The sequence below is a fragment of the Stenella coeruleoalba genome (genome assembly GCF_951394435.1).
Source record: "Stenella coeruleoalba genome assembly, chromosome: 5".
In the NCBI taxonomy this organism is placed as follows: domain Eukaryota; kingdom Metazoa; phylum Chordata; class Mammalia; order Artiodactyla; family Delphinidae; genus Stenella; species Stenella coeruleoalba.
Window position 1 is genome coordinate 19,424,606 of NC_137150.1, and position 19,485 is coordinate 19,444,090.

The 19,485-nt window shown below is 37.9% G+C and overlaps 1 protein-coding gene and 1 long non-coding RNA gene across 3 annotated transcripts in view; one reads left to right on the top strand and one right to left on the bottom strand.

Annotated features, from left to right (window-relative positions):
* The window catches only part of CPB1 (carboxypeptidase B1), a 50,435-nt gene extending 40,132 nt beyond the window's left edge, over positions 1 to 10,303 (bottom strand). Inside the window, exon 1 of the mRNA XM_079921271.1 lies at positions 9,128 to 10,303. The gene's annotated coding sequence lies outside the window, so the exon portion shown is untranslated. The remainder of the gene's footprint in view (positions 1 to 9,127) is intronic.
* The window catches only part of LOC307186283, a 672,979-nt gene that overhangs the window by 106,846 nt on the left and 546,648 nt on the right, over positions 1 to 19,485 (top strand). The gene's annotated exons all lie outside the window — the stretch shown is intronic.

The following is a 19,485-nucleotide window of genomic DNA, read 5'->3' on the forward strand; positions in this document are numbered from 1 at the left end:
GCCTTTAACAGTTTTTTGATTTGAGAATTATATAGAACAAAGTCTGTAGAATTTGACATCCCAGTCAAGGTGTAGAACATTTTCATCAGCCTAAGAAGTTCCTTTGAGCATCTCTCCAGTCTATTTCTGTACTCCCCTCAGGCAACCACCATTCCCATTTCTAGCTGCATGCGTTAATTTTGTCTGTACTAAAACTTCATATAAATGAGGTCATATGGTATATAGTTCTTTGTGTCTGGCTTCATTCATTCCAGATAACACTTTTGAGATTTATTAGTGTTTTGTTTGTATTATTGCTTTGTTCCTTTTTATTAACGAGTGGTATTCTATTGTATACCCCAGTTTATTTTCCTGTTGGTGGATATCTGATTGTTTCCAGTTTTGTGTCATCATGAATAAAGCTGCAATAAACCTTGTATACAAGACCTTTTGTAGATACATGTTTTCATTTTGGAGGGAGGTCAATATAAGAATGGAATTGCTAAATAATAATGTAGGAGGGTTTCACACTATTAAGATTCTGCCAAACATTTTTCCACAGTTGTTGTATCATTTTAAGTTTCCCCCAGTATCTAGTTGCTCTGCATTCTCCCTAACATTTTGGTGTTATAGTCTTTAATTTTGGTAATTTTAGTGAGTGTGCAGTGGTATCTAATTGTGGTTTTAATTCATATTTCCCTGATGCCAATGACATTAAACATCTTGTAATGAATTCTTTGGCCATTTGTAAGTCCTCTTTTGCGAAGCATCTATTGAAGTCTTTTGCCTTTTAAAAGAAGTTACTTGTTTGCCTTTTTATTATTGTTTTTCTTTTATAACTTGGGTCTTTTACATTTTTTCCCAAGAAGTCTTTGACTATCCCAAGGCCTCAAACATATTTGCCTATGTTTTCTTATGGGAGCTTTGTAGTTTAGGTCATTATGCACAATGTAAGTTACGGATCAACACATTTAAAAAAACATGGGTATCCAGTAGATCCAGTACTATTGGTTGAGAAGGCTTTTCTTTCCCCATTGAATTACAGTCGATGTCTGTGTCAAATTCATTTGGCCGTATATGTGCGGGGTAATTTCTGGATTTCATATTGCGTTCCATTGATCTATTTCTCTAATTTCATACAACTTTCACAATGTCTTAATTACTATATAGTAAGTCTTAAGGTCAGAGAGTATATAAATCCTTCAGCTTCTTTTCCAAGATTGCTTTGGCTACTCTAAGTACTTTACATTTCCATATATATTTCAGTGTCCACTTGTCAATTTCTATGAAAATAGAAAAATCCTGCTGGAATTTTGATTGGTGTTGCACTGATCTATAGGTCAGTTTGGGGAGAATTGATATAATTATACTTTTGAGTCTGCCAAATTATAAGCCTGTTGTCTCTGTACATTAATCTGGGTCTTTGTCAAAAAGTGTGAAGGGTCTGAGATACTATCCTACATACAAGATAAAACGTTATCCAGCCACAGTTTCATAGATGCTGGCAGAAGACAAAGCTCCTGGATCAAAATTGAAGGACTTTATTATGCAAGCATAGCAGACAGCATAAGCTTTATGTTTGTTTCAGTCCTTTTACTCCCCAGTCCTATGAGGATGATGTGGAGGTGGGCCCAGGTAGATGCTGGGTGCAAAGGTTTGTGTCACAATTGAGGTATACCAAGTTTAGGAACCTCTCAATCTTATAAGGGAGCTGCTAGCCAATCTGCCCAACTTTTACCCCAGAGGAGACATTAGCTTTAATATCCTGAGTGGCAAACAGAACTTTCCTTTGCCCTGGAGGGGGATGTCATTTCTGTCTTTCAAGTTGTTTGCTGTACAAACATCTTTGAAAAGATAGTCCAAGATAAAAGCTGTCCCAAGACATGCAGAAACAGAGGGATCCATGAAGACTTGTCTCTCAACAGTTCCTACCTCTTTCTATACACTCTTGACTTCTGGTGAATTTTTCCGTGGGTGTGCTACTCTGTTGGTCACTCTTACTAATCTGACTGAGAGGGACTGGGACCAAATCCATTCAATTTGCCTAATATGGCATTTAATTAAGGTTAATATCAACAGGACTCCCAACAGTATGAGGAAACTAATCTGTAGTATTGACCTCAGCCATGCCTCCCCTAGGGTACCAGATCTAACCAGCTGAAGAAATTCCATAAAACATCAGTGTCTGCTTTAGAAAGTCAGGTAGCTTTTTTCTTAAATTTCAGTATTGACTGTTCCACTGTGACAACAATACAGTTACAACAGGAAATATTAGCTATTGTATAAACTCCACCATCGCCTGAAAGAAGGGAGTCTAGAGCAACTCTGTCATGTGTGACAACTTAGAGTAGGGGTTCGGATCTGGATGGCTAAAAAAAAGAATGACATAATCATTTGTGGATGACTTGTGGTATCGTACTTGGGATGGTAAACATGCTAGAGAATTTATTTCAATTGGTGCTTTGTGAATCCAAGTGGAGGGCAATTAGGATTTTCTGTTAGTAATTAACATTTGTTTTTGTTAGTTGCAATAATTTTTCATAGATATTAAAATTGCTGCTTCCCATCTCATGTTTATATATTTAAATTCTTCTTTTTTATGCACAGCTTTGGTGATTAATAAGCCAAGAGACACCTTTGTGTCTGTTTGCGTTTCATGTAACAGCATGAGATTTGGGAGAGGCTGTAAACTGCCCCATGGAGTTATGATTCATCCTATGTGATGTCTCACTTTCTGGAAGAGCACTTCCCCAAGCATATTCCATGGTGTTAAATAGGAAAGGGTTCTAAGGTCAAACATGTTTGCTTTAAACTAAAGTAAACAAACTCATTTAGTGTAGGGCTTTTTAGAGTTGTTAATATGTATCGTAAATTATCAAAAAGGGGCTCTGATACAGCATTTCCCAAACTTATCTCACAGTAGAGTGCCAGGTTGGTTAAGTCCAGCTAAATTAGAAGGTTTAGGACTATTGCTAGATCATTGTGTTTGGTTGTGGAACGTTTTCCTCAAAAGCATCACTTAGGACCAGTGATTTTGGGAACACATTTTGGGAAACTCTAGACTGAGTTAACAAAGGGAATGACATTAACTTGTGGATTCTTGGTCTGTTTTGTTCAAGGCCAAAAAGTTTATTGTGACTTCAGTGTTAAGTTCAGTGGGCTAAGTGCTATCGGTGTGATTGTAAAATACTAAGAATATATTCAGAAGAATGTTTACAGGCATGTTTTGAACACCTACCTTGGATTATAAGTTATACTGTTTAGATGGAAGTTCAGTGAATATATACAAATGTATATATAGTTACATTTGATTACATTTAATTATATGATTTATGATACTGAAGTATAACTTGTTTTTGGAGCTGTATAAATAAAGCTTCACTGAAGGATAGACAGGTCCAAGAGAAGGAGAGATGGACCTGCACTCTCTATGTTTCTAAACAGTACCCTGCCTCCAGGATGATGTTGTCATGGATGTCAGGCTCTCCCAAGTTTCACTAGGCAGATAAGTCACTCCTCCTCTCAGGAGGGGCAAGTACTGATCACCCCTCCTGGGAGGAGTGACTCAAAGTGACTCTGAGTGTTCAGATATGAAAAGGGCTTGATTTCTGCTCTTCAAGCCCTGCTGTGCCAGGTATATTAGTGGTTAGACGCAAATTTTAAGGAAGTAGTTTTCTTGACATCTTTCTTATTTTTTGTAGAGTGTGGGTTTAACAGTTGGGTCAATTGATGATTCTGGGCAAACCATTCTCTCAACTTGAGTGCTACCTAGAACTGATGGGTGAGAAGTAAATAGAGGGCACTTTACTGTTAAAGGACCAGATGATTCAAGGGAAGAGAGATAAATCAGGGAATGTGCAATTTCTGTTAAGTCAGAGAAAACAGTTCTAATGACTTGGAGGAGTTCAGTTACTTTATACATATATTTGTGTCTATTGGATATTGAATAGGAAACATTTTATATAAAAATTATTCTCTCAGAAACCCAGTATCATCATCATTGTTGTCGTCATCACCATCATATTCTATCATCAGTTGCTAGACCATTTACTATGAAAGAGGAACATTATTACTTCAATTCTGATGTTTAAAACATGATAGGATTTTAGGTGATAGAAGAGGGAAGTTCCTAAATGGGAAGTTATTTTTGAAAAAAGTTAGCTTTTGTTTCTGTTTGCATCCAGTCAAAATAACTGATTGTCAGTCAATGCAATGAAAATTCTGCTCACATTTTGAAAAAAGTTAGCTTTTGTTTCTGTTTGCATTTTTTTTAACTTTTTTGCATTTCATTTAACTTTTTGAAAAAAGTTAGCTTTTGTTTCTGTTTGCATCCAGTCAAAATAACTGATTGTCAGTCAATGCAATGAAAATTCTGCTCATGTTTTATCATAACTGAACTGTCCAGTTGTTTGTGAGGCAGCCAGAATTTCCATGTAATTTGAGTGGTATAACTGATTGATGTGGTATGCCTCCAAAGAGGTATGCCTGTGGTATGCCTCCAAGGAGGGCAAAAACGACCTGAAAATGTTATCCAGGTGTACCAATGGCCTGTTAGCTTTGTGTAATTATATTTAATATTCAGATAGACTGCCTTTTTATGGATGTGAAGAGGGAGGCTAGTAAACATTTTCTTGGAGGCTTTTCTCTCTGGCATCTACTGCTTTTGGTACATGCATGTATTTTTTTAAACATGTCATCATCATTAATGGGCATAGTCTGCATATCTCTGGTGGGAATGTTGTTTTGTTACTGAATTGCAGACCAGTATTTTTGAAAGCTGGGAGATAAACAGGACAACTTCATCCCATAAATCTTGCCACCTGACTCATCAATTTGAGGTTCCTTATTGAAACAAGGAAAACATCTTTAATCATGCAAATATTTGGAAACTGCAAGCATATCTCTATTAGGAATTTGGGACATAATTAAAATGGACAAGTTATGATTGATTAACTTATGAAGAATGGGTTAGTTAAAAGGCTGTTGGTTCTTGTTTTATCCTTATATCAACACCCCATCAATAGGAATTAAGAAAACAGCATAACTAGGTTACAGCTCCTTGCTGAGGGCAATTAATCAGGACAGAAGAGTAGGGAGGTAAATTGGAATGATGCCAAATAAATCAACCTGTTTTTGGATCTACAAAACATTTATCTTTGTTAATTCTTATAGACCATCTTAATATTTTGATCTTTGATTTGTGTATTGGATGATAGATTTTAGGGAAAGATTCGAGGTATTTTGAATTTTTAAATTAACAAATGACCTTTTTTTATTTCCATCTTAACAGCTTTGGAAACAAACTTGTAAGAAGGTGTACATTTCCACCTTTAATTCAAATAGAAATATTTGTTTTATTCTAGTTTGTAAGATAATGGCGAGCTATTTTTATCTTAAAATGCTGTAACAGAACATTCAAACTCCTTAAAACCTTTTGAGGAAAGGGCAGTGTTTTAATAAATAAATGTTAATAATATAAAATGCCATATGGGTAGAAAAATAAAAGCATAAAATCAATTCTGAAAAGAAAATGTCAATATTCTCTGACAACCTGTTTACTCTTTACCTGATACGAATCTTCAAAAAGGTCTGTGTTCTACTTTGCATGGCTCCAGTTCAATTTCAATTTATTCTTAAAATTAGTTTGGAAGGGAAGCCTCCAGGCACACAGATAATGCAGCTGATGCTGTCATTTGGCAATCTGGTTCTAACTACCAGATTGGTTTTTTTCTCTTCCCAGGTTCTAAGTCATTGAGACTCTTGTGTTTCTTTTATATTATTATGAGGTAATTTTATAGCCAAATACTATGACGCCCACTCAGGTTGACACTTGAGAGTAACAGGTTAACAACAGATTCTTCTGTAGTTGTTTGAAAAAGTTAACATTTGAGTGCTCAGAAAGATGGTCAGTACAATGGGTGTTAGCACTTGGATTTTCACCCTTTAGGAGTGGTGTATATTTTAATGTTGGAATGTTTTCAGGTCCCTTTGGAGGACTAGGTATTATATCACCATACTTTTAAATAATAAAATTCTTCCGAAGAACTCTGAGAATTAAATAGCTAAATTGACACCTTTATTGAGATTTAAAAGAAGATTCCAGAATCTTGGATTGTTCAGTTTTTTTTTTTTTAACTTCAGAGTTTTTTGGTCTCCAAATGCAAGCAGGGGTGAGCTTGCTTCACAATTAATGACCTAATTTTGTAGCACTGCATGCTGCTCCCCAGCATTGATCTGACTGGGAGGCAAGTCTGTTAAACATGATGTCAGCAGGAATTATTTTGACAGCTGCCAGAAGCAGTAACGTAAGTCTCAAAAAGTATTCATTTTAGAGTGTGGTGGTCTAGAATATTGGTCTGATGTATACATACTAATGGGCAATCAAAGACAGTAGCACAGTATTCAAGAGAAGAACCCATAAGGAAAAGCAATAACATTAATGGAACGTTGGGAGATAAGGCCGAAACACACAAAAATATCCTCTTTAATTTCAAATTAGAACAGCAGAATCAAAGCACGTTCTTCTTGATGGTCTCTGGTATTGCTTTACTGTCATGAGAAGTGATTCCACACTGTATGAAATGCCATCCCTGATACATGGAGTATTGGCTGTTGATAATACTGTTAATTACTCTTGATATTGGTCCCTCTTAATCTGAAGAGAGTGCCTCTGTGGATGGCTACTGTTTTCATTCTCAGGATTGATGATCCAGCATCAGATTACATGATAAACTTGCTCAAAGCATGGTCTTGTGTTTTCTAACAGTGTTAGATAAACATTCAGTGTCTGCATTTCAGAGTGGTAACACAAGGATGAGTCAAATAGCAAATTAAATTTAGGTATGCCATCTGCTGCCTTTATTTTATGAATTCCAGCCCATAGGACATTGACTGGGCATGAATGTATAAGCCATTGTCTTTTATTGTTGGACTTACTACAAACATTGGATAAATGTTCACCCATGCTGTCGGTCTTCTTAGAAAGAGTAAAATTCAGCAAAAATGAATTTTTTTTAGTTGTTGTAAGTTTTTTGCTTTAATAAAAATAAACCTCAACAGAAGAAAAACAGCATGTACTCGTTTCTCTGAGTGCCACATCTCAGCAGGCTTCAGGAACTCATCCACAAGGGGTAAATTGTTTAACGTGTAATTGTAAGCAGAACTGTAAAAAGCCGTATTAGGCTTCCATGATTTTATTCTCCTCTTCTGGTAAAAGATCATTACTTCTCCCTGGGCCCCTCGTGGTTAAGCCTTTTATAACTTTTCCAAGAAAGTTCTTGATTTCTTCTGATGGTGACTCTTATGCTGTGTCTTTCCTTCACAGTGGTTTCTTTAAGAAATCATGTTTTCCGAAATGTTTCTGAGGCATTTTTCTTATTTTCTTTCAAAACTTAAATTATAAAAAGTCTCCATTTTGGAAGGACAATAGGTACATTTTCTTTGAGCAGTTTAATGTAAAGTATGAGTTTATAGACATGAAATTACAGTTTGGTGCTATCATTTAGAGGCATTCTTATCTTTCAATATCTGTTCCCAGTCTGGCTCTTTAAGAGCATCTGCTCAGATGCAGTGGTTACCAGGACCATTAAGAACTGCTTTTCAAGGACTTTTGTAGATTTTTAGCTAACACCATAAAATGAGCTCTCCATTTCCGAGGCTAATAAAAGTCTTAATGATATGTGCATCCAACAGATGGGACAGAGGGCTATTTTGGCAGTGGGCAGTTGAAATCTGCCCTCAGTTGTTTGTATAAGGCTCTCACTAAAGTCAATAAAAGGTAATTTTCACACACAATTTAGTTCAGAGTATAAAATGTGGGAAAGAGTGGCTGGTTTAAGTCCAATGGGCATAAGGGTAGCAGCTGGTAAAACTTTAGTTTGATGGCAAATTCTAACCGACAGACTGACAAGTTGATCAAGAAAATACAGGACCAAGTCACAAACTGTGGACAATGGCAGCGCTTCAGAAGCTGAGAGAAGGATGTAGCTGAAGTAATTATCCCCAACATCTCTGGCATAAGCCTTGATGATTCCTTTTTCTGAAAAGCTCTTTCTCCCACTCTCTTTTTCTGTTCCCAGTCTTCTTTCTTTTTCACTCTCTAACTCATACCCATTTTTAAACTCATTCATTTGCTTATTTCTGCTTAGCATTTTGTCCATCAAATGGAATGTTTATATATATTAATACCTCAGTGAGAGTATCATAATGGCATCAGGCAGATGCAGAATATAATGTACATTCCTGCCCTGCAGGGTCAGGTGTGTGGCTCAAATCTGCTGATATGAAAGATGGACTCCATGTATTCTTCCTGGTTATGGTAGGGGATATTATGTTTAAGGCAGGTAAGACTTGAATGGGGATGAGAAAGAGTCTAGAGACAGGTTCATAAGTGAAAATGATGCATAGAAACTGTCAGGAGTTTGCTCTTTCATGCACTTATTAAATGAATTGTTAATGATTTATGCATATTAATAGCTTCATGTATTTTGGAAATTAAAAAAAAGAGTTAATGTTTTCGGCATGCATTATTTTATTTGATGCCGGTGATCTCTGAATATGGTTTAAATGTATGCATGGTAGGTATGCAGAACAGTTTCGTATTCTAGTTCAATCTTCGAAGGCAAGTACTGTAACTCTGTACTCCAAAAATACATGACAAATGAAAAATGAGCTTAAAGTCATGGAATTAATGATATTTCGTTAGGCTACTGCAGGGTTTCTTAATCTCAACATTATAGAAATTTTGGTCTGGTAATTCTTTGCTTGGGGGTTGTCCTGTGCATTTTAGTCTGTTTAGCAGCATCCCTGGACCCTACCAATTAGATGTCGGTAGTAACCCCTTTATGCCCTCTGAGTTGTGACGACTAGAAGTGTCTTCAGACTTTGCTGAATGTTCCCTCGGGGCTAAACCTGTCCTGTTGAGAACCACTGCTCCACTGGTAGGATTAGCTTGCTTCCAAGTCACGCTAAGGCTTCTGAACTTTAGTAAGACTGTAGACCCAGATGGAGAGGCAAATCAGGAAGAAGGTATACGTGTAGTATGTTTAGATTAGACGTCAGTCATGCCTTTTATGGCTCCATCATCATCCATAAGAACCTATTAGAGCATTACATCACGAGACAACATCAGCGACAATGCGGTACTTACATGCCAGCATGAAAACGATGCTTGCTCCAATAGATTATTTCCTGGAACTGAGCAGTGCAGAGAGGTTGGTGGCCTTGTAGGCAGCTGCGGTTTTGTGAGGTGAAGTGGAACAACTGTACCCAGGGCAAAAGAAGCCTTGAAACATGGCCTGAGGAGTAGAAGCTCAGATGTGACAAGTTGGAACGCAGCAGCCGTTGCCTACAAAGAGGGTGGCAGTTACTGAGTGTGGGAGGCTTTTCTTGACTAGAGGTAACTTGAATTCTTTAACATTCCTTGGCATTTGTTTCTTCTGAACATCTGCAAGCACTTCGAGTCCCCCAGAGGAACTTGAGTTCCATGCACAGTCCAGCTGGGCCTAGAGCCTGTGACCACAGTAAACAGACTGATGCTTTCTCACTCTTCCCCGTATTTCTTGGGCTTGATTCCTTCTACCCTTTCCAGATGAAGACAAGCTGGGGCAGGGGCAACTAGGAGCTGAGTACTTCTAATTTCTTTCTGTTTTAGTTATGATACTGCTGCCCCAGAATGAAGTAAAGAAGAGGGGCCCATTTCTTGTTAATTCTTGTCTCCATGATCCAATTAAACGATGTTTGTTATCCTTGACATTTCCCCATAGCACATTCTGAACTTCAGCCTACCTAATGCTGTTAGTTAAAATCTGTGTAAGCACCAGACATCCTTCCTTATTTATGTTTTTTAATTTTACATTGAACACATATTTTTTTAAGTTTTAAAGGTATATTCTGTTTATTTAGAATTCTAAAGAACCAGTGTAATTTGCTGATTTCTAAGTTATAGAATTCTTAAAAACGTGTAGCTGCTCACTAGGTGATTTAAAAGAGGGTGGTTTCAAGACTGAAGTGAATGGTGCATCTTCTTTTGAAGTGAGATTGTGCTTCAGTGAGAGTTTGAATGTGGTTGCTGAGTACATTTCAGGGGTAGGGGATTATGGGTGATTGTTGAAAGCCTGCTTAGTTGCTCAGATCTTTTTGATAACAGGCTGTTTCAAGTTAGTTTTGGTCTTTCCAGGTGCCGTAGTTGCCCAAACACACCAGGCATTTTCAGACACCCATGCGTTTGCTTGTGCTCTGCCAGCTGCTTGAAATAGCTTTCTTTCTGAAGCCAAGCTGAGAAAATTCTTCACCTCCTTCCCACAATTCTTTGAATCCAAGGCACAGTGTCCCCCTCCCCATTTTTTTTTTTTTTTTTAATTTCGGCCAAGCCACGCAGCTTTCGGGATCTCAATTCCCTGACCAGGGATTGAAAGCAGGCCATGGCAGTGAAAGCGCCACATCCTAATCACTGGACCACCAGGGAACTCTCCCTGTGTTAATGTGTCCTAATTTGCTGTGATTCTTACAATGAATAGCATATCATAATCAAATTGGTGACTTTTTTTCTTAATGGTATGTAAAGTAATGGTTTATTTTGTAACTGATGGTGACTTAGATTTGTTGAAATACAATATATGAATCTACACTGCCAATGTGTTATCCAAGTAGAAATGTGCAGTAGGCAGTTGGAAGTGATTGTCTGGACCTTTGGAAAGGTGAAGGTACAAAATACAGTCACCCATCCCAACATTCCTCAAAGTCTCAGTCCTTTACAGCATCAACTCTAAGGCGGAAAAGCACACTCCCGAAAGATCATGTAATCTGAGGATTGATGAGAAACCAATGACGATGTAAATTTATACATCTGTGTAACTATCACCAAAATCCAAATTTTAGGATCTTTCGATCACCCCAAATAGATCTCTCAGGCCCCTGTGCAGTTAATCACTGCTCCCATCCCCGGTTCCAAGCAATCACTGATCTGCTGTCTATGTCCATAGATTTTTTTCTGGGCATTTCATATAAATTGAATGACCTGGATTATTTCATTTAGCATAATGTTTTTTGAGGTTCATCCATGTTGTAGTATTTATCAGTAGTTCATTCCTTTTTATTGCTGAATAATATTTCATTGTCTAGATGGACCACATTTTGTTCATCCATTTACCAGTTCATGGGTGTTTTTGGTATTATGAATAATAATAACATTCACATATAAGTCTTTGTGTGGATATATGTTTTCATTTCTCTTGGGTAGATACAGAATAATATCTTGATTAAACTATGTGTTCTTGTCTCAAGAGCAGGATATTCTATAGACATCTTTGCAATTTTTGTGTTTTTTGTGTGTGGCCTCTCCCGTTGCGGAGCACGGGCTCCGGACGCGCAGGCTCAGCGGCCACGGCTCACGGGCTCAGCCGCTCCGCGGCATGTGGGATCTTCCCAGACCGTGGCACGAACCTGTGTCCCCTGCATCGGCAGGTGGACTCTCAACCACTGTGCCACCAGGGAAGCCCCTGCAATTTTCGTTTTTACATGGGGTTGTATTGAAATCTTGAGTTATATACCTAAAAATTAAAATACTAATGAGTATGTGAATATGAGAAGTGCAGCTAAAAGGCTGTTAAAATTTACTTGGCATCTGGTACAATTTACTGTCATTCACTAGTAACTACCTCCAGTCTTCCTGTCTGGAATAAAAATGACATACATTATATTTACTACTCTGCTAATACCACCAAAAAGCCTAGCAATTTTCATTTCCAGACTGCTCTGAGGCAATGTAGCAATCTAATTCTTTAAAACTGTGTCCTTGAATGTATCATTTCACCTCCTCCCTTTTTTGTCCCTTTATGTTTGAAGGACATTTTACATTTGACAACTGGGATTTAATTGATTCTTAAAGGGGCTAAGAGGAAAAATGTTATTTGTTTTAAAACCTTTTCAAATCCAGAACAACATGCAAGATAGCTTATTAATTTGCCAGAGAACTTAAGAGGTTAGAAAATTTCCCCTACCTTGATTTGCTCTGTTCTCTGCCTTCTTACAACTGCAGAGCAATCTAGAGTCCAGTTCTACATTTGCATATTTTTGACAGTATGAATAGGGAAAATGTGATGATGATGAATGTTAAAGTAATGTTAACAATAACACTTCTCAGGACATTTCAGCTAAGTTGGTAGTGATAGAATAAGACTTATAATATGGTCATTCATTCATTGATTGATTCATCTATTCATTAAACTAGACTTTTATTATTTCTACACGTATTTATTTAGCATCTTCCCAGTGCTTGACACTGAGCTAGGCACCCTGATTACAACTGTGAACAGCAGTTTAAATTGTACATAGTAAAGAAAGAAACTATTTAGCAGATGGCTTTCCCAACTAATTAAAAAAAGAGTTAATTTGCTTTGGAAGAAGAAATTTGCAACTTTGAGTTACTTGGTTTAAAGATCCTTGGGGCTTCCCTTCAGCTCTTTGATATAATAGCTTGGTCGACATTTTTCCTAAATCACCTATGAATTTGGTACTGAGCAGCTTCTAAGATCAGGCAAGACATGACCAAAGACAAGAAGAATCATTCTCTAAATTGAAAATTCCAAGACCTCCAAGATGAGGCCTTCTGAACCCTGTGTCTCTTGTTGAAACCTAGGGAGAAAGATATAAATATTGTTCAAAAATAAAAATGCAAGATTAATTACAGGCATCTCAACACAGAATAAAAATGTGCTGTGTTCTATTCATCTAAAATTCTTGCACATTTCTTTACACTGTTGATCTTGTACAAGATGCTTAATGTTTGCTTCAGTTGAGTGTGACACAATAGATCCTTGGTTAAAAATGACTGCTCTCTTGGGTACCAGATTCCCAGATTAATTTCCAGATGAAGCATGATTTAATTTTTAAATTCAAACTTTTCTGCATCAAAATGAGCACTCATCAGGGACATCTAGGGAGTGAAACTTCTTATAAACTAGAGAAAATGCTATCCTAAGTTTTGGGAAGAAAGTCTAGAAACTAATGATGCTGTCATCTAAGAGAAAAATCATTTTCAACACAGGCATGTATCAAGTTACACTTCAAATTTATTAAATTCTAATTCATAGGGATATGGAGTTGTCCAGTGACCCTACAAAGACAATCTCACTGTAGTCCAACATCTATACTACATTTTCCAAAGTGTGGACATCCATAATACTGGTTGAGTCATACCGGGGTCACTCTTGTTTCTCTCTAGACTTTTCTTATATAACATTAACAAAACATTGAGTTCCAGTATTGTGACGTTGTGATTTATAATAAGAAATATATATTTGGTTTTTGTCCCCATTCCTAGCACAGAGCTCCTAAAACCCTTGGAATTTCCTAAGTGATAAGAGCCATAAAGGCGTCTTGATTTTCATAATAAACCCCTTTCAACCACATCTGAGTGTATGTTAATAAGGTGACTTTTGGAAAGCACATAAGTATGGGGGCTGGTTGCCGGGAGAACTAACTGTGTCATTAGATGGTTGGAACTTTCAGTCCCACTTGCCTGCCGTTGGGGAGGGAAGAGGAGTGGAGGTTGAATCAGTCACTGATGGCCAGTGATTTAATCAATTGTGCCTGTGTAATGAAGTCTTCACAAAACTCCAAAAGGATGGGGTTTGGAGTTTCTGGGTTGGTGAAAGCACGAAGATTCAGGGAGAGTGCTGCACCCAGAGAACATGGAAGCTTCCAGCCCCTTCCCACATAGCTTGCCCTATGCATCTCTTCCATCTGGCTGTTCCTGAGCTATATCCTTTTATAATAAAGCAGTAATCTAGTAAATAAAGTGTTTCTCTGAGTTCTTTGAGCCACTCTAGCAAATTAATTGGGTGGTGGGAACCTCTGTTCTACAGCTGGTCAGTCAGAAACACAGGTGATAATCTGGACTTGTGATTGGCATCTTGAAGCAGTGGAGGTGGGGTGAGCAAGCCTTGTGGGTCTGAACCCTTAACGTGTGGGATTTGATGCTATCTCCAGGTAGATAGTGTTAGAATTGAGTTATTTCTGCTGGTGTCGCAGAAAGTTGCTTGGTGGTATTAAACACACGCACACACACCCCCCCCCCCCCCAGAAGTATCAACCAGTGCCAAATTAGTAAGTGCAATTTAAAGATTCTCTATTTGTTAGTGCAATAGCTTTTTTTTTTTTTTGCGGTATGCGGGCCTCTCACTGTTGTGGCCTCTCCCGTTGCGGAGCACAGGCTCCGGACGCGCAGGCTCAGCGGCCATGGCTCACGGGCCCAGCCGCTCCACGGCATGTGGGATCTTCCCGGACCGGGGCACGAACCCGTGTCCCCTGCATTGGCAGGCAGACTCTCAACCACTGCGACACCAGGGAAGCCCAGTGCAATAGCTTTTAAGTAGAAAAAACTGTGTTTGGTTTTGAACTATCAGAATAGGAATACAACCTATGTTTATTGTCTGCCGGAATTAGATCAGAGATGATCTGAGTTCCACAAATATGCCTTCACTACCACAGGCCCACAGGAGAAAGTGGGGATTTTGACTATCCAAGGAAGCATGCCCTAAGGAACACTCAGCCTCCTGTTTTCTCCTGGTATTATGCATATGCGGATGGTGGCCAGGTGGAGGGTTTGGCTAGCCCCGCTAATTGCTTTTATCTGGAGGAACAAGCGAATAGTGCAGTAACAGTGTGCTACCCCTAGGTACAAATTAAACAGCACTAAAGTGCACTTAGAAGAAATTAGCCAAGCTCCAGAATGGAAAGTGACTTTACAAAATTCATTCTCTTTTTATTTCAATTTTACGATTAATGGGAAATGAATAAATGAAAAGACCAAGCAGAGAGAGGAAATGGTAAGGGATTAATACAACACAAAGCTTTTATAGATATATTTGAATGGACTGAATAAAGGAGATGGATTTGTAATCATTTTCTTAGTTTTAAAGATCATTATTACTTAAAAAAATTATTATTTTGGAAATCCCCAGGCTAAGCCAGCGTACTTTGGATTTCAGAGTACAGAAATCACAAAATTTTTATTTGTTCTCCCGAATAGAAGCAATGCTATAGCTGTCCTCTCTCTCTGTCTAGGCAGATGTGAGTTTTCTTTATGTTGTATCAAGGCAGAAGACTTAGTCCCAGGCATAATATGAGCTGCTTACACTTGAAGTTAAAATTATACTTCTAACAACTTTGGAGTGTAAAAAATGGTACAGCATTGGCACACCATTGGTATATGTTTCACAAAATATAAGGAGAACAAATAGATTCCTAAACAGGTAAAAGGCATTCCACAGTATACAAAATTCAACTGTTCTTCCTCCCCCTAGTTTGAAATATTATCTGATCAGTTGGATGGATCAGTTTATATATTATTGTATTGTATCACTGTATTATTGTATTATTTATGAAGACCTTACTCTGTGCCAGGCTCAGTACTAACAACTTACCATAGATTGTCTATTTTGGTTTTCATATTTGTTCTATGAATTACACCTATATTATATTTGAAGAAACTGGGACTTAGAAAAAAGTAATTGTTCAAGGTCACACGATTGGTCAGGGAGCCCAGAACTGCATCAGAGACATTATGTTTATTTGTACTTGAAAGAACAGGAAGGCAGACCTTTGTAAGTCTGGAAAAGGGAGAGTCATCTGAAAAAAAAAAGTGTGAACAGGTGTGACTTTCACACAGATGCTTCCACCTGCCTCTTGATTGAGTCTTCTCCATGGTGAATTAAGAACAAAATAACACAAAAACTTCATGTCAGAATATTGAAGTAATTGGAATAGATCTCATTTTCTTTGGCTAGACAACGTAGTATTAAGTGCTTTCTCCCAACTGGCATTCTTATAAATTATCATTATTTTTTTCAGACAGTTTTCTACACAGGTGGCTTGAGTTTTTTGTTGCAGAATTAGTTCACATGGTCTCACAAAAATATGTTAAATGTTGTTACATGTGCTTTACTGAAATGAAATATTTAACATTTAATGAATTCCCTTTCCTCACTGGTAAGTCTAATCTATCTGGCACAATTTAAAAATAAATTTTATTTATGAGTCTCTTGTTTTCCTGTTGTTTCCATATTTATTCAGTATCTTTTATTAACTACTTCCTCGGGGATTTAACTATCTTCTGGATTACTCAGCCGTGGTCCAGAAGGCCAACCAGAAAATTCATTGGTCTCTAAGAGAATAATCATGTAAGATGCTTCTAGAATATTATTTGAGGGGAGGGTGATAAGTGTGTGTGTGTAGTATTGTTACACTTTTGAGTGCTGTGTATTTGAGGTATGTGAATAACAATTTTAAATGCTTGAATTTCCTTACAATCTTCTTGAGTATCCAGAAATATTTTTAGGGTTTTGTTAATACTAATTTCTGTAACAATATGGGATTAACTAATGTAACCTTAGTTTCTATAGGAAGAACTTGATATTTAAGTGATAAAAATTATGTCAAATATTCTACTTTGGAGACTGGATGACTTTTGTGACTGTATATGGACTAAAGTTAGCAAATAATTGCCCATTTTCATTCTGAGCTGTGGAGACTACTTTCTTTCTTTCACTTGTGACAGAGAAGCCTGGCCTGGACCAAGCTGCATCCATCTCATACCTTGGCCTCACTTCATGATGCATTTCCCTCTGTGCCCAAACCTCCACTGTGTGCCATGGACGGACCAATTCAAGGGCCTGTCCTGATAGGCCTGCTCATGTGCTCAGTGTGTCAAGAGGGGGACTCCGGAAAGTGAGAAAAGAGAATGAAGTGAAGAAAGAGAATGGGAGGAGGAAGTAAGGAAAGAGTGAAGGAAAGACAGATACAGGAAGAAATAGCGAGAAACCGCAGGAAAAGGGGACGGGAAAGGGGTTAAGAGATTTAGGACAAGTCTGGGGAAAGGGAGGAATACAAAGCAGCAGAGAAGACTCTTTTTCCTGTAGCTTTCTTCTCTTAAAGCAGGCTTCTCAGCGTGAGATCCATAGAGAAAAACCAGGGAGTTTGTGAGTTGGGATTTGACAAAATTACATGATTATTTCCTCTCACTTCTAATCACAAGTTGACATATCCCTCAACTAGGAATTTAAGCCACAAACCACTGTCATATTAGCAACACCCATGACTTTGTGTTTAATAGAAATAACAAATGTTTTCATGTTACAGTGTAATTGTTGCAGATATCTTGAAATATTAACTATCCTCACAACTACTTTGAAATTATGGTCGTTATTAGACTTGCCACTAGATCTTCTTATTTCATGCTTTAATAAAAAAAGCACATATACTATACTACATATACTATATTTGGTTTTTAAATATTTTAAACTGTTTCAGTATAATCAGTTTTCTTTTTAATCTTATGAATTTTATTTTATGCATTTAAAAATATTATTCTGAGAAGGGATCCATAGGCGTCACCAGATACTAAAGGGGGTCAGTGGCACAAAAAAGGTTAAGATCCTCTGCTGAACAGCAAAACTTCCCACGTGAACAGCTTACAGTATATCTGAGATATTTATGCTCTTATTTCAGGGAAAGTGAGGGTTGATTACAGAGGGGAGGAAGAGCTTAGAGTAGCAAGAAGCTTTATGAACTAGCAGGCTTGAGTTCGTGGGGGAGAAGCCCTCAGACAAGAGCAAGGTCACTCACCAGGGAAAATGGAGGCCCATTAAAGGGACTCCTTTTGGCTTCTTCCGTGGAACAGGGGAAGATGGTACATGGATTCTTCCTAAGAAATGTACTACCCCTGAGTTCCAGAGACTCTCTTCTATTTGTTTGGGCATAAAGTTCAAATGACTTTGATCTTGCCCACATTCATATCTGACCTGCAAAATTTTAATTCATTAAATTTCATCTCATAGAGCATAATGCTAACAGTGTCTTTAAATATGGGTAGCTGTAAAAGGATTAATTTCTCCTCAGTGCCCAGACTTCTCAATGCCCAGAGGTTTGACTGATGACTTTTCCTTCATGTAGTCATTTTCTTCCTTTTAAGTAATATATAAGGTCAAATTCTAATAAATCCAGAGTCATACTCCATATGTCATTTGGTACTCTCCAATCTAAAATCTGTATACATGCCAATTTCTCCTCAGTTTTTGAACAATAAAATTATTAGAATAAAGGGCATTGTCGTTGATTGGATGGTTGCTTCTTTGCATGGACTCCTGAAGTTTTCTCTGCATCACTTGCTGAGTTCCCAACTTTGCAGTAAAAGGCTTCAAAGTAAATGGAGTCCTTTCCTTTTTAAACTGTAACAAACAGTGATGGTCCAAGGACGATACAGAAAGTGTCACACTCAGATGAGCAGTACTGAAGTGCAGAATAATATCACTAACTGGCCATCGGTGACATATTCCGTTTCTTGGTATCCAGGAGACTGAAAATCACTTGGTTTTCTTTATCTAGGCTACAGCTGTCTTGGGCCTGATTCCAATCATTTTGATCTGGTGAGGATTCTTGTTGGCAACATAAATGCAGTTGAGGAGGGGCTGTAATGACATGGTGGTGACAGCTGAAATGTGTTTCCTCATTTTGATCTAGGTGCATGTTCTCAGTAGTATTGCTGGAGACCATATGCTTATTCCTCTCACACATCTAGGAGAAGATTTTTTAAAGAGACCAAAAGGTATTTTTTTCCTCCATTAAACTCTGGACAGAGAGCAGTTGTGAGCCAGTGTTGGTTAATCTATCATATTATAAAGTATGAAAATCCATAAACAGAAAAAACACACATAAGTACCCCTGTGTGCCCACTTGGTCTCAAAGGAATTCATTCGTCAGGAGGGGTGGCATCACAGCAGCTTTGTTAGCCTAATTATGATGTATTTCCTTTTAACTAGTTTGTATACGATAATTGATCAAAAGTCTTCATAGCAGTCTTCCCAGAGCAATTCATTAGTTCAGTAAAACAATGTAATAGTTGGAACATGCTTGCTTCATAATCATTTTGTTAGGGAAAAAAAAAAAGAACAGCAGCTGTAGTTCAGCGTAGAGGGCCATCTGAAACAGTTGATTTATCAAAATGAATTGACCTTGGCAGTTTCCATTCTGGGGCTTAGATAGAGAAACAAAATTAGAATTCAGTGCTGCTCACATTGCCAGAACAAAGTAACGGTGGCTTATTTTCCACTAACATTATGGGTTACACCGTGGATAGAAAATGCAGAATTTATCCAGCCGTACAGATTAAGCCGCACGTCTAAGTGACCAATAAATGGAGTAAAAGCATTCCCTGCTCTCCCTCCATAGGAAAATGGCAGGCCAATACCTTCTTTTAAACTTGGACCTACTGTCTTATCCCAGAGCACAGACAACCAAGGTAATATAACACATTCTAGCATACCAGGAAAACAATGGACTGAGAGAGTTAAAGGTGAGCTTGCAACATGATTACTCCCGCCTCCCCCTCCCCCGCTCCGCCGACCACACAGTAAAATGGACCATCCCTCTGACTTCCATAGGGTTGCACTTTGGGAAAATCCACAGCTGTATACATTCAAAACTTTTATCCTTTTCCAATCCACCCTC